The following is a 16,164-nucleotide window of genomic DNA, read 5'->3' on the forward strand; positions in this document are numbered from 1 at the left end:
AAACACACTAAAACACACTAAAACACTAAAACACACTAAAACACACTAAAACACAAACACACTAAAACACAAAAACACTAAAACACACTAAAACACAAAAACACTAAAACACACTAAAACACTAAAACACACTAAAACACTAAAACACACTAAAACACTAAAACACACTAAAACACACTAAAACACACTAAAACACACTAAAACACAAACACACTAAAACACAAACACACTAAAACACTAAAACACACTAAAACACTAAAACACACTAAAACACTAAAACACACTAAAACACACTAAAACACTAAAACACACTAAAACACAAAAACACTAAAACACTAACACTAAAACACTAACACTAAAACACTAACACTAAAACACTAACACTAAAACACTCTAAAACACTCTAAAACACTAAAACACTAAAACACTCTTACACACTAAAACACTAACACACTAAAACATTAAAACATTAAAACACTAAAACACTCTTACACACTAAAACACTAACACACTAAAACATTAAAACATTAAAACACTAAAACACTAAAACACTCTAAAATAGTAAGACACTACAACACTAAAACACTAAAACACACTAAAACACAAAAACACACTAAAACACAAACACACTAAAACACTAAAACACACTAAAACACTAAAACACACTAAAACACACTAAAACACACTAAAACACTAAAACACACTAAAACACACTAAAACACTAAAACACACAAAAACACTAAAACACTAACACACTAAAACATTAAAACATTAAAACATTAAAACACTAAAACACTAAAACACTCTAAAATAGTAAGACACTACAACACTAAAACACTAAAACACACTAAAACACAAAAACACACTAAAACACAAACACACTAAAACACTAAAACACTAAAACACACTAAAACACTAAAACACACTAAAACACACTAAAACACAAACACACTAAAACACTAAAACACACTAAAACACTCTAACACACTAAAACACTAAAACACACTAAAACACAAACACACTAAAACACTAAAACACACTAAAACACAAACACACTAAAACACAAACACAAACACACTAAAACACTAAAACACACTAAAACACACTAAAACACTAAAACACACTAAAACACTAAAACACACTAAAACACTAAAACACACTAAAACACTAAAACACACTAAAACACTAAAACACACTAAAACACACTAAAACACTAAAACACACTAAAACACACTAAAACACTAAAACACACTAAAACACTAAAACACTAACACACTAAAACATTAAAACACTAAAACACTAAAACACTCTAAAATAGTAAGACACTACAACACTAAAACACTAAAACACACTAAAACACAAAAACACTAAAACACTAAAGCACCAAAACACTCTAAAGCACCAAAACACTCTAAAGCACCAAAACACTCTAAAGCACCAAAACACTCTAAAGCACCAAAACACTCTAAAGCACCCCAACACTCTAAAGCACCCCAACACTCTAAAGCACCCCAACACTCTAAAGCACCCCAACACTCTAAAGCACCCCAACACTCTAAAGCACCCCAACACTCTAAAGCACCCCAACACTCTAAAGCACCCCAACACTCTAAAGCACTCCAACACTCCAACACTCCAACACTCCAACACTCCAACACTCTAAAACACAAACACTAACACATTAAAACACTAAAACACACAAACACTAAAACACACAAACACAAAAACACAGAAACACTAAAACACTAAAACAATAAAACACTAAAACACAAAAACACTAAAACACTAACACTACAACACTACAACACTGAAACACTCTAAAACACTAAAACACTAACACTAAAACACTAACACTAAAACACTAAAACACTCTAAAACACTACAACACTACAACACTACAACACTACAACACTACAACACTACAACACTACAACACTACAACACTCTTACACTCTAACACTCTAACACACTAAAACACTAACACACTAAAACACTAAAACACTAAAACACTAAAACACTAAAACATTAAAACACTAAAACACTCTACCACACTAAAACACTAAAACACTAAAACACTAAAACACTAACACTACAACACTACAACACTGAAACACTCTAAAACACTAAAACACTAACACTAAAACACTAACACTAAAACACTAACACTAAAACACTAAAACACTCTAAAACACTACAACACTACAACACTACAACACTACAACACTACAACACTACAACACTACAACACTACAACACTCTAACACACTAAAACACTAACACACTAAAACACTAAAACACTAAAACACTAAAACACTAAAACATTAAAACACTAAAACATTAAAACACTAAAACACTCTACCACACTAAAACACTAAAACACTAAAACACTAAAACACTAAAACACAAAAACACAAAAACACTAAAACACTCTAAAACACTAAAACACAAAAACACTAACACTAAAACAATAAAACACTAAAACAATAAAACAATAAAACACTAAAACAATAAAACAATAAAACAATAAAACAATAAAACAATAAAACACTAAAACACTAAAACACTAAAACAATAAAACAATAAAACACAAACAATAAAACAATAAAACACTAAAACACTAAAACACTAAAACACTAAAACACTCTACCACACTAAAACACTAAAACACTAAAACACTCTAATACACTAAAACACTCTAAAACACTAAAACACAAAAACACTAACACTAAAACAATAAAACAATAAAACAATAAAACACTAAAACAATAAAACACTAAAACAATAAAACACTAAAACACTAAAACACTAAAACACTAAAACACTAAAACAATAAAACACTAAAACAATAAAACAATAAAACACTAAAACACTAAAACACAAAAACACAACAACACTGAAACACTCTAAAACACTAAAACACTCTAACACACTAAAACATTAAAACACTAAAACACTAAAACACTCTACCACACTAAAACACTAAAACACTAAAACACTCTACCACACTAAAACACTAAAACACTAAAACACTAAAACACAAAAACACTAAAACACTCTAACACACTAAAACACTCTAAAACACTAAAACACAAAAACACTAACACTAAAACAATAAAACACTAAAACAATAAAACACTAAAACACTACAACACCAAAACACTACAACACCAAAACACCACAACACTACAACACTAACACACTAACACACTAACACACTAAAACACTACAACGCCAAAATAGCTGTTGGACCACACCTCCCTAGGGATGCATATAATGTTAATGTCTGCATTGGAGTTGTGGCGGATGATGATCACAGAGGTGGTATGTAATCACTAGATTGGGATGGTGTGTGATGATGCCATCAGAGGTTGTATGTGATTATAGCAGCACCAGGGTCTATATAGAGATGGTGGCTTCAGCCGTGATGAAAGTTCCCACAAAGTTAGAATGTTAAGATAGTTTTATTCAAGTAAACCATAGAAATAGCAAATGATTATAGGAGTTCTTAATGAGATAATGATTGAATGTAATCATATCCAAGTCCCTATAGAGTTATTGTTTGATTATTGGGATGTTCAAGTCTCCAGGATTAGTGCATAGTGTTGTAGTCCCCACTGAAATAGTGTGTAAAGACAAAGCTTAAATCCCCATCCAGATAATGTGAAGCTAATAATGTTCAAGTCCAAACAGAGCTTGTGTGTAATTACAGTAATGTTATGGTCCCAACAAAGATGGTATGTTATTATAGTGATGCTCAAGTCCCCACATAGATAGTGTGTGATCATAGTGATGTTCAAGTCCCCACAAAGACAGTGTGTTATTATAGTGTTTTTCAAGTCCCCACGAAGATAGTGTGTTATTATACAGATGTTCAAGTCCCCACATAGATAGTGTGTTCTTATAGTGATGCTCAAGTCCCCACAAAGATAGTGTGTTATTATAGTGTTTTTCAAGTCCCCACAAAGATAGTGTGTTATTATACAGATGTTCAAGTCCACACAAAGATAGTGTTATTATAGTGTTTTTCAAGTCCCCACAAAGATAGTGTGTTATTATACAGATGTTCAAGTCCCCACAAAGATAGTGTGTTCTTATAGTGTTTTTTCAAGTCACCACAAATATAGTTTGTTATTACAGTGTTTTTTCAAGTCCACACAAAGATAGTGTGTTATTATAGTGATGTTCGAGTCCCCACAGGATAGTGTGTGAAGATGATTGTGTTCAAGTCTCTATTGAAATAGTGTGTACTTTCAGAGCTTAAATCCCATTATAAAGAGTGTGAAGCTAAGGATGGTCACGTCCACGCAGAGGTTTTGTGTAATTATAGGAAAGCTCAAGTCTCCACAGAGATGGTATGTTATTCTAGTGATGTTCAAATCCTAACAGAGTTAGTGTGTTATTATGGAGATTTTCAAGTCCCTCAAAGATAGTGTGGCATTTTAGTGATGCTCATGTCCATGTGGAGATAATGTGGTATCATAGTGATGTTCAAGTCCCCACAGAGACAGCATGGGAAGATAATTGTATTAAAGTCTTCACTGAAATATTGTGTAAAGACAAAGCTTAAATACCCATACTGTAAGTGTGAAGTTAAGGATGTTCAAGTCCAAACAAGGGTTGTGTGTAATTACAGGAATGCTCAAGTGCCCACAGAGATAGTGTGTTACTGTAGTGATTTTCAAGTTCCCACAAACACAGTGTGTTTTATAGTGATGTTCATGTCCCCACAGAGATAGTGTGTGAAGATGATTGTGTTTAAGTACCCACTGAAATAGTGTGTATTGTCAAATCTTAAATCTCATTACGAAGAGTAGGAAACTAATGATGTGCAAGTCTGCACACAGGCTGTATGTAATTATAGAAATGTTCAAATTTCCTCAGAGATGGTATGTTATTATAGTGATGTGTATGTCCCACAGAGATAGTGTGCTCTTATAGTAATGTTCATATGCCCACAAAGATAGTGTTATTATAATGATGTTCAAGTCCCCACAGAGATAGTGTGGGAAGGTGATTATATTCAAGTCTTCACTGAAATAGTGTGTAATGACAAAGATTAAATTCCCAGGGAGTGTTAAGTTAATGATGATCAAGTCCAGACAGAGGTTTTTTGTAATTATAGGAAGGCTCAAGCACCCACAGAGAGGGTATGATATTATAGTGATTTGCAAGTCCCCACAAAGATGTGTTATTATAATGATGTTCAAGTCTCCACAGAGATATAGTGTGAAGATGATTGTGTTCAAGTCCCCACTAAAAATAGTGTGTAAAAACAATGCTTAAATCCTCACACAGAGCGTTTGAAGATAATGATGCTCAGGTTTGTGTGTAATGATAAGAATGTTCACATTCCCTCAGAGACAGTGTTTGAAGGAAATCATGATCAAGTACCCACACAGATAGTGTGTTGATATAGTGAAGTTAAAGGCCCCTTAAAGAGTGCATGTGATTACACCAATGTTCATGCTAGGAGGCATGGCCTGCGTGGCAAACACGACAGACACCTGAAGCAAGCCTCACAGCTCAAAGCTTTTTTAATCAGGCTATTATCTATCCATGCAAGGGAGATTTCATCCCCAGGTCTGTGGTCCAGTGCTGGAGGGTCTGGGGGTGGAACACTGCCTGGTTCTTTGTCCATCTTTGAACAAAAGTCTGGAGCCGGCGGCAGGGCCTCGTGGGCTGTGGGCAAAGCGGGGAAACCTCGACCTGGCAAGGCCCCTATCAGCTGGGTAAAGTGACCCGCGGAATGCTTCCGGGAGGAAATCAATTGGTCCCAGGAGGCCCTGGTGCTCTGTGGTCCCCTACTGCTGATCACTGTCGAGAGTCAGAGTACCCATACAGCAAGTCAGCAGAGCCGCAGTCCAGAGAGACTAGCCACGACCTAGGGCTGCAAGCCCTCTCAGTGGGATTCTGTGGCAACCAAAGTGAAACTCCTGCTAAAAAATCACAGGTGCCTTGCGGAGTGCGTCACCAACTCTGAGAGAACATTGGCTGAGCTACAGCCACCTATGTTTGACCTTCATACTTGGGTACAGGGCTTACAGGACATGGTTCGTACTATGGAACAAAGAGCAGAGGATTCGGAGGACCGCTCATGTCTCAACAATGTTTCCATAGCAGCAATATTATTGACTACCTGGTAAAAAGACCTGGTCCCCCACCACAGCTTCACATCCATGGAGCATGGAGGGTCTCAGCGGGAGGCCCTCCATGTTTCATAGTGGCCCAAATACTCAATTATAATGACTGGGATGCAATACTAGATAGGACACTGAGTACTGATCCCATACTTGTGGACAATCACTGCATGTTGCATTCTATACACTGACAGTCCCGAGACAGATGGCCTCTTTTTGGGGAGTCAAGCGTAAATTGCATGCCTTGGGGGTCAAGTAGGTCCATAGCGTCAGGCAGTTAACCCAGGTGCCAGCAGCTACATTCCACAAATGCTCTGGTGACCATGGAGTTCCTCCTCTGAGGCCTTGGAAAATGGAGATACTTACTCTGGAGTGCTACAGGAGATGGGGGTCACCTCTCAGGGTTACCACTCAAACAGCAGATGACCTCCTCTAACTGACAGGCCATAGCTGTACTTCCCTTGTGCTTATCCTTCACCAACCCTGGGTCCCACAGGGTGTCTCAGCCTCCTGCGTTTAGGACCACTACTTCAGAAGCTTGATATACCCTTCAGGTCACACTCACACCTTCACCATCAAAAGCATAGGCTACTCTCCCATCTATGATGCCTTTTCGCGTGATCCACGGCCCAATTAGGACTTACCTTAAATTGTTTTGTTCCTACTTGCTGAGAAGTGCAGCATGTGCATGGGCGGTGGGTGCGGGGGTGTGGAGACAGGTGAAGTGGCAATGTGAGCAGACAAAGTGGCCCACTGTGGACTGAGGTGCGGCTCGGCAGCAACATTTGTAGCGGCGTCCAGGGTTGAGCAGGTGGAGCTCGTCAGTGGTGTAGCTGCGGGAGGTATTTGGACCAGGGTTCCTGGCACTGGGTGCTGCCGTACAGATGAGTGACATAGAATGGAGTGATGTAACTCCTTGTCCTCATACGGTGCTTTAATCAGGACTTTACAGTTAGGGTCTGTTTTGGGCCCCTCTGGGGAATGTTCTCCTCATATTAGTTCCACCAGGGGTATTAAACAGGGATGCATCTTGGCGCTCTTTACTTTCCTGCTCTATAAATGGATTCAACAAACATCTAGTGGATAAAGGCAAAGAACTCCTCGCATGGGATCTCAACCAGTACCAATTCTCTTATATGCGGATGATGCAGTGCTTCTTGCCCACAAAGTAAATGGCCTACATGTCTTCTAGATTTATGTTTTACTTATATGGAAGACCTGGATTTGCAGGAAAATTATTCTAAGTCTTATAGTCTGACTTGTGGCCACCCAAGCGCTATGTTATGGGGAGGACAAATTTAGAAAAGATATAGGGCCTTATTTACAAGAAAGTGATGCAGCGGGGAAACCGCAAGCCATTTGGCTGCACCATGCTGTGTCACTTTTAAAGCACTGGGATGCGTCATATTTACAACAACATGAGGCATCCCTGAGCTCTCCCTGTGCCGGTGCACAATTGGCAGCCATGCGCCAATGCAGTCACCCTTGCGCCATGGCACAAGGGTGTCTGCATTTTAGGGGAGATTGTTTTTGTGCAGGATGGTATCCCTTCCTGCACAAAAACAATCACAGAGGTGTTTTCCTCTTTCTATGTGTGCAGCATTGAAAGAGGAAAAAATGAGGGGAAATAAAAGTATTTCTCATTGTTGCACCTCCTTACACCTCCCCTGGAGAGGCGTAAGATTCTGACGCATTCCCAGGATTATGAAACATTGTAAATCTGGGAATGCCGCAGAAACCCTGAGTGTTGTGTGGGAACACACACAGGAACACCCATGGCACGCTCCTTTCACACAAAGTGCAGTGTGAAAAGGGGCCATATTTACAAGCCCATGAAAAGCTATGCAGGGTAAAATAACTAGATAATCTATCAGGCATATCACACAGCAAATAACCAAGCCACTTAATACTATACCAAATTATCGGAATTCATCTTACATATGCAACATGCTAAGGCAATCTCTAAAATTTAAGATCACCAACAACCTGTAAAGGTCATCATAAGTGAAATATATAATCAAAGTGCAACAAAACAAAGGAACAAAGTCTATAGTTAATAGTTATTCAGTCAGTAACAGCATGAAAATAATATACATAGTGTGTCATATTTAGGCAAACATATATGTTTACCACTCACTGTTAGTATCAAATATACACAACAAAAGTGTACTCCCACTCATCAAGTCAGAGGTGGCCCATCCTGCTTTCACTTATTCCTCTTTCTCTTACTGTCTAGGAGCAATACACACAGACCAATTGCCAACTACACCTAGTCATGTGATCCAGGATAAAGGCTGCAGACACCAAATGTTTGGAATAAGAAAACGTCAACATTCTAAGAGTGCCATCTTCAGAATTGTGAATTGAAATCCAACTTTACCATTAAAAAGGTCTTTAAAGTTCTATTCTCTAGACACCAAAGTCAATATCCCTATCTGCTCCCAATTGAAAGCTATCGCTTGTTCAAAGCATTAAGGTAACCCAATGTTATCCTACGAGAGGTAGGCCTAGCAGTAGTGAAAAGCGGATTTGATGAATTTCACTACCAGGACATGTAAAGCTTAAAAGTACATGTCCAACTTTTTAAATACTCTCCACCCTGCCCTGTGGGCTGTTTAGGGCCTACCCTTGGGGAGACATATGTTTTGAAAGGAGGTTTATTTTGCAAGGTTATAATAGAATAATTAAAACAGCACATACAGGCTGCATTATCAGACTTATGACCTGTTTAAAAGAGCTATCTATGTGGGTAGCTCAATTAGTGCTGCAGGCCCACTACAAGCATTTAATTTACAGGCCCTGGTATAGTATAGTTCCTATTTCTCTAATAGGCTCTGCGCATTGGAATAATATACCCTATAGATTTGGCATAGGACTGAGATCAGTATGCCCCTATCGAGTATATTAAACTTAATTCATTTGTACCAGCTAACTCAGGGGCCACTGGAAACTCCCTGTAAACAAGAAGGGAGTAGTTTCTGGCTACCGCATAAACATGACAACTTTGTTTCCCTTTAGAATCGGAACACTCTCAGAATCGTGGAAACAGCAGATAACAGTTTCGCTCAGCTAATCGTGCATGCTTAGTTTCTTCAGAGTTACACAGAAAGAATAGACGGGCGTTTCAATAAAATGATTTATTGAACAGTTGTTTCTCGTGTAAGAGATATGAGCTGTTATAATCACAAGACAGTATGCAAGATATATTATGTACAGCGTAAGCAGTAGAAAGAAATAATACTGCGCTAGCATTATCTTTTAGCTATGACACATATATTCATATACATAAATAACATAGGCTAAAAATGTGAGTACTCATGAGATGCTTCTCTAACTAGTTCTACCCCAGTGTACCTAACCTAAGTGTAGTACTATGTAAGAAGTAGGTGCTGTATTCTATAGGATGTTATTCTATAGTTCAGTATAGAATGCCAAGAGTCCCTCTAGGTTCTAGTCAGCTCCATACCTTGAGAATGAGAGAGGTGGGAATCTCTTTCCGGGTCTCGAACTCTAACACCCCGCGAAGGGAGTCAGAACACTGGAAGCTGGATTTTCTGCGGGCAGGGATGACCGCATCTCTTGTCAGTGCGTCAGGCTGGGACAAGGGCTCCTCTAAAGTCGAGGTCTCCTCCGTACTTGCCCTCCTTGCCGTGGCAAGGGAAGGTAAATTTATATCTGGAAGGTGCTTAGGAATGTTTGCACTGACGTGAAGTCAGGCAGGGGAAGACGTCATGAATGAACCCTTAAGGAATAGCGGTTCATGCATAATAAATTAGTTCTTGGATAAATCAATAATCCTGGGCTAGGGAAACTCCCAACTGTATAAAAGTCTGGTTTCTAGGAACTCGTTGTGACGTTTGGGTGAACGGATGTAGGTGACCATGTCTGTATTTGGATAGCATGGCTAATGCCTAAATAAGGACTGGGATCTTATGCCTATATAAGGGCAATGCAAATTGTGCCTATCTAAGGACATGATTCAGGAAAACCTATATACGGACACCTAAAGCGGAATACAACACTTGGTACATGTAGTACCAGTTTAGTAGGGGCTTACTCGTGAATTAAATGTGCCAAGTGGGTGTAAGACAATTTTGCCATGTTTAAAAGAGGGAACACAAGGACTTTAGCACTGCTTAGCAGTCGTAAAGTGCGCAAAGTCCTAAGACCAACAAAAAGAAAGATCTGCAAAAAATGGAGGACAAAAGCAGAAGGTTTGGGGGAAGACCACCCTAAGGCTGACAGGTCTAACACAGCCGAAACTCTAATCCACTGTAAAAGTGTTGATTACTACCCTCTTGCCCCTAATTGATCTCAACTGGAGATGTTGCAAGTCCTTGATTAGTTCCTTGGCTGTTTAGACAAGGGTGGCTTCACTTTGTGGGCGGAACGGTGTTGCTCTACTTGCTGACAGTGCAGTGGTAAACGCATAATAATAAAATGGTCATTACTATTTTATTATTCTGTTTGCTGCTGGCCATAGCGAGTGAATGGGGGGGGGAGGGGGCCGATTCCTGCAGATTGTAGGATGACATTGTTGTAGGTGCTCAATACTGCCTGCCGCCTGCCAATCTGACATGCGCACTTCAATGCCCGCAATCCCAGCAGTGTAAAACAGCTGAGGGATTGCAGGCACAGACCCCCAGCCTCAAAATGAGTGCTGGGTCAGCCTGCTCCAACCAATCCTGGAACTGCTCTGCTGCTCCAGGATTGGTTGGATTTGTGTTGCGCAAGGAGGGAAATCCTTCCCTTTCCTTCCTGCTCCTCGTCACCCCAGGATCGGCGTGGATAGAGGAGCATCGGTTTGAAGTGCCCGGTAGCCGCCAGCCTTTATGGTGAGTGTCTCACCATTAATTAATGTTGCCAGTCGCCACTGCCTATAGAGATATGAGGCTGAAAGCTGAGTTTTTTTGTAAGGTCATGGAAATCCAAGGTGACTTTCAATATCCTTATCATGCACAGCAAGGGGTACTTTATTCTTTCCAATGGTCACACCATCACTATTTCCACAAACCACTTGATTCATTGGTGGTAGCTCATTCATATGAAAGAGAAAGAATGTTTGCAAACATGAAGAATAGTTGCAAAATTAAACATGAAGAAATTAATTGCATATTTGTTACAAGAAGATATTAGAATCAGTTTAATACGAATCAGTTTTTTTTTTAAAGGCGCAGTAGCTCAGAACATGTTGAAACATGCATTAAGATTCTGACTTAAACATGTTGCCGGTCTGCTTGCCCCTGTACAGCTAGAAAAAAAAGCAGAAGAAATAAAAGCAATATTTTTTGTTTACTACTTTAAACAGCCGCTTTAGTTATGTTCTGTGAGCTAACTTGACTCTCCTCTCGCCTGCTAACAAGCATTGTGATGCCAGACCTCAACTATAACGAGTTCGTACAGTTGAGCTCTGACATCATTTCTTTAGAATAGATGTCTGGGTGCGTGACAAGTTGCCTATTATAAAGAAATTGGAGATGAGTTTATACAGATGAATTTATACACAGGAATTGCAGAATCCCATGTATTAAACATCTGTACCCCTTAATCTCCTCTCCCTCTAGAACTATTCTTTCTTTCTCTCTCTCCCTCTCTCTCTCTCTTTCTCTCTCACACACTTACATAAATTAAGTGATTTATCTGATAATATCACAATAAAGATAACAGTCGTCTCAAAATGCCTTAATGAGCATGAATGCCATGTACTTTTCTTCTTGAAATAGCCTGTATTACGTATTCTATCCTAAATACGAATAAATTACTGAAAGAAAAAAAGATATCTATTTAATTCAAATATAGGACTATACACACTGGAGCAGATTCATGGTGGTCATTTTAGTTCAGAGCAGGTTTTGCCACACAGCGAAATATTTCCCCAATAGAGATTTTTTTTAAAGTGTTTCCAATACAGATTGAGTGTAAACTTCTGCACTGGTGAAAGGCCTACAAAAAAAAAAGGTTGCATGACATGTACAGATGTAGGCTTGAAACCTGCACCTTGGGCAGCTTGCCAAATGAACAATGGAATTTTCTGTGAATAAGAAAAAAAAAACATATGTCCATATCTCGGAGTGCATATAAAGGTGTAGTTTTAAGATTTTGTTTGTAAAGGCCAATTATAGGTATACTCTTTACGTAGTCGATTTTTTCAAACGCCATACATTATTTCTAGATAAGCACATTGGGCACATAATCTTAAATGGGTATGAAGCAGGACTTTGCACCTGTGATTTGTGTTAGGTACAACCTGACACAAATTGCAGGTTCAAGGTGTGTATATAATTGAAATTCCAGTTTTTGAACCTGGGAATTGATGAAATATATGCATGTTGTGTATAGTTTCCCATTCTGGGTGATGCACATGAGAAATAGATGCAAATTGTACACCAATAAGTACTATGCCGTAGGGAAGCACACATTTGTGGCTTCGCTATTTGGGCAGTTTGAACCTGCGAATTGTGAGATTAAATTAATCAGGGTTTGTGTGCATGAGATCAGCTCGAGGCACCATATTACTATATAAAAGCATATACTGTTGCCTTAGGCAATCCCTCATTCCTTTGTTGTTGGTGCAACCACAGTTTTAATATTGGAACGGTGACCAATATTTCTTATTCATGTAGTGTGCAATAAAAAAAACTAGCCAATTACGTACAAGATGCCACCATAACTCTAGATATTTGTATAGACATCCTTGTCCATGTCAGGACTTAAACCAGCAGTGACCCGTATGTTTCCGGGGAGAGACGCTCAGCCCTCTGAACTATCTTAGCAACCTACCATTTAGGCAGTGCAAAACAATCACTTGCAACACATCTAAGCTACACAACTCACAGTGCTGTTTTTCAAAAGCACTCAGTCCCAAATACGTCTACATCTTTGCAAATTATTTTCCTAATCTATGCCTTGAGATGTGTACCATTTGCAGAGCACACCTTTTTCATAAAGTAAACATCTACTCAACCCTTGCAAACACGTTTACCAGACCTGCAGCAAGATTCTTCAGAACATTTACAATGATCTCTATCACCAGTTGAAAGGTGCTACAGTGCACTTGTGCTGTCAGACCCACAGCCTTGTCCCTTCAAAGGAAGACAAAAGACAATTCTATCCACTTCCCACAGAATATGAGGCCTTGGGGCGTGTAACATTGATCTCAAAATCTGCGTTATCACACATGAGAAGAGACAATTCGACGTTTCCTCCAACATCTGTCTCCTTCTCTTTACAATGCTAAATAACAGTAGGTGGCATAGTTTGAAAAATGTAAAATATAATACATTGAGGGTACGTGATATTGTCTTTTTATCTATCATAGTTACATTACGTCAAACAAACTGACGTATAATGTTTAAAAGCACTAAAACAGCAAAATTGCCTCATGCTACACCGTTTAAAAGTAAGTAATAATTTCAACAGAAAGAACATGCTCGTCATAATGCGGGCCCTACAAATCGGCTTTAAAGAAAATTAAGAAATTAAATCTTCATCCTTTCTCAGGCGACAGGTCAAAGAGCAGGTGGTTCGCAGTTCCTTCTAGGTAGAGCACTTTCCTGAGCAGCCGTCAAAGTGTTAATGTATGCAGATCGCAGCCTTTGTGTTTCGGCTGATCACAGAGGTGAGCATTTAAGTTAGGAATGAAAGGAACACCTCTCCCCCCCCCCCTCCAACATCCAAACACAGGTTGATTGCAGCAATGAGAAAAACTCTTGAAAACATGGGGGCTTATTTACAAGCCCCCTGTGCCGCCGGTACTCAAATTTTTCCAAATTAAAAGTGACGCATCGGTGTCGCAAGGGGTTTGTAATTAGTGCAGACACTGAATTTAACAACGAACCACGGAAGAACCCTTTTGAAAAAAAATTTATTTTGCAAGTGACAGTTTGCACAATTAATAGGCGTTTGACAAGGGCTGCTCGAAAAGAAGAAACTGCAATTTATTTCTTTGCAGTCTACCAATAACCATATGATTATGCACTGCAATGCCCAGATTGACAACGCACAAACTAAAGTCAATCGTTTTTGATAAATTGTTTTTTTCGTAATTTTTGTTAGTGAAGCAAACGAGAGGGAAGACTTTGGTGCACTACGTGCTGACAATTCAAGACTCTAGGGGGCAGATTTATGACGACTGGCGCATCCCTGCATATCAGCAGGGATGCGCCAGTTATTATGCACCACAGCTGCGCCACCATGGATGCGCCGCATTTATAATGCGGCGCACCATGGGGCAAAAACGGCACAGATGCGTGACGCATCTGTGCCGAAAAGTGGCGCATTGCTGGAGTTGTGTCGCAAGCGCGACGCAGCTCCAGCAATGATCTGGGGGGCCCTATCTTTACAATGCTGCGTCAATCCTTACGCCTGCTTCAAGCAGGCGCAGGGTTTTGACGCAGCATGGGCCTAAAAGTGACTGAGTGAAATCTTGTAGATTTCACTCAGCCACTTTTAGGAGGCGTTCCTGCGCCGGAACGCCCCCACCTGCCCTGGAACGCATAATTGTGGCGCAGAGCTTTACAACGTGACGCATCTGGGAGATGCGTCACGTTGTAAATGCCCCGGACCATGGCGCAGGATTTGCGCCGCTGCTGCGTCACAAAAGTGACGCAACGGCGGCGTAAATGAGGCGCAAGTCAAACATAAATCTGCCCCTAGCTATTCATCCTTCAATGTAAGCGTGTATTTATTTGCAACTTGTCCACTATCCCCTGCTCCCGGCAACTCTGGACCAACTCTCGGAAACAAAGTGACAAACAAATAAATCTGGTACCCTTGCGAACAGTCGTGATATTCACTTTGTTTCAGTTCATGTATAACACAGATAGAAAGCAACTAAACCCAAAGCTTTGCAGTTCTAACCTTTCAGGGCTGAAACCTTTGCAGGTTTATATAGCACCAACTCTCCCGTGAGGTATTGGAGTGCTTTAAATGACCATCAGTTACGTTACACAAAGACACGTTCATTTTTGGTAGGCACTGGGAGGTTAGGTGATTTGCCCATAATTACAGGATATTGAGCGGACGCCGAGAATCGAACCTGGCTTCCCATTTCTGCAGTCGGCAGCTCTGGCAGTAATGCCACATCCTCTTCATCTCCTTTCAGTTAGTATAAATGACTGAGTACCTGAAAATAAAGCATTGCGCCTCTAATGTGCATTTCGCCCAAGACAGTAAGAAAGGCTCAGGTAAAGGAATATGGGGAGAGAATGAAAAGGGAGGAAAACAGCCTCATAAAGTAAGAGGAACATAGGGAGAAATGGAAAACATCAGAGAAAACACAGAGACTGGGAGAGAACCAAGGTGAGTCAGCTTTGGGGAGAGAAGGGTGAGGTAAAAGTCAGAGAGATAAATAAAAAGATAGGCATAAACAGGAGAGAGAGATTTAGACATAATGAAAGTCAGACAAAACCAGTGAGAGAGATAGACAGGGGAGAGAAAGTTGGAGATATAGGGGGAGACAGGGTAGGACGCAAGAATGACAGGAGAGGCAGATAAATTAAATATAGTGAGAGACATCGAAAGATAGATATACAGCAATAGACAGGGAAAATGTAAGACAGAAACAGAGACAAGGAAAGAGGGAAAATAGGGATAGATTGGGAGATATGAGACATATGGGTGAGAGAGTCAAGGAAAGAGAGTTAGAATTGGGGAGAGAGAAATAAAGTTAGACAGAGTCATAAGGAGGGAGAGACAGGAAGGGGGACAAAAACAGTGGGCAAAAGACAGAAATAGATGGAAAGACAGGAAGAAAGACAAAGAGAAAAACAGGGAGAAATATAACATAGAAATGGGGAGAGACACGAAAAGACAGGAAAAGTGTAAGACAAGCTGAGGGACAGGTTGAAGAGACATACTAGAAACACAGGAAGGAGTAAAGAAGAAAGAAAGAAAGGAAAGATACTCTGAATTGAATTTAAATGCATTTCTATCTAGAGCAATCTGTCTCTCTATTTACCTCTATCCTGACCTGTGTCGACCCCTCTTCATGTAACATAGCCATCTGTGTAGGAGAGTAGGATCTGCA

The sequence above is a fragment of the Triturus cristatus genome, chromosome 2_1 (genome assembly GCF_964204655.1).
Source record: "Triturus cristatus chromosome 2_1, aTriCri1.1, whole genome shotgun sequence".
NCBI classification, from domain to species: Eukaryota; Metazoa; Chordata; class Amphibia; order Caudata; family Salamandridae; genus Triturus; species Triturus cristatus.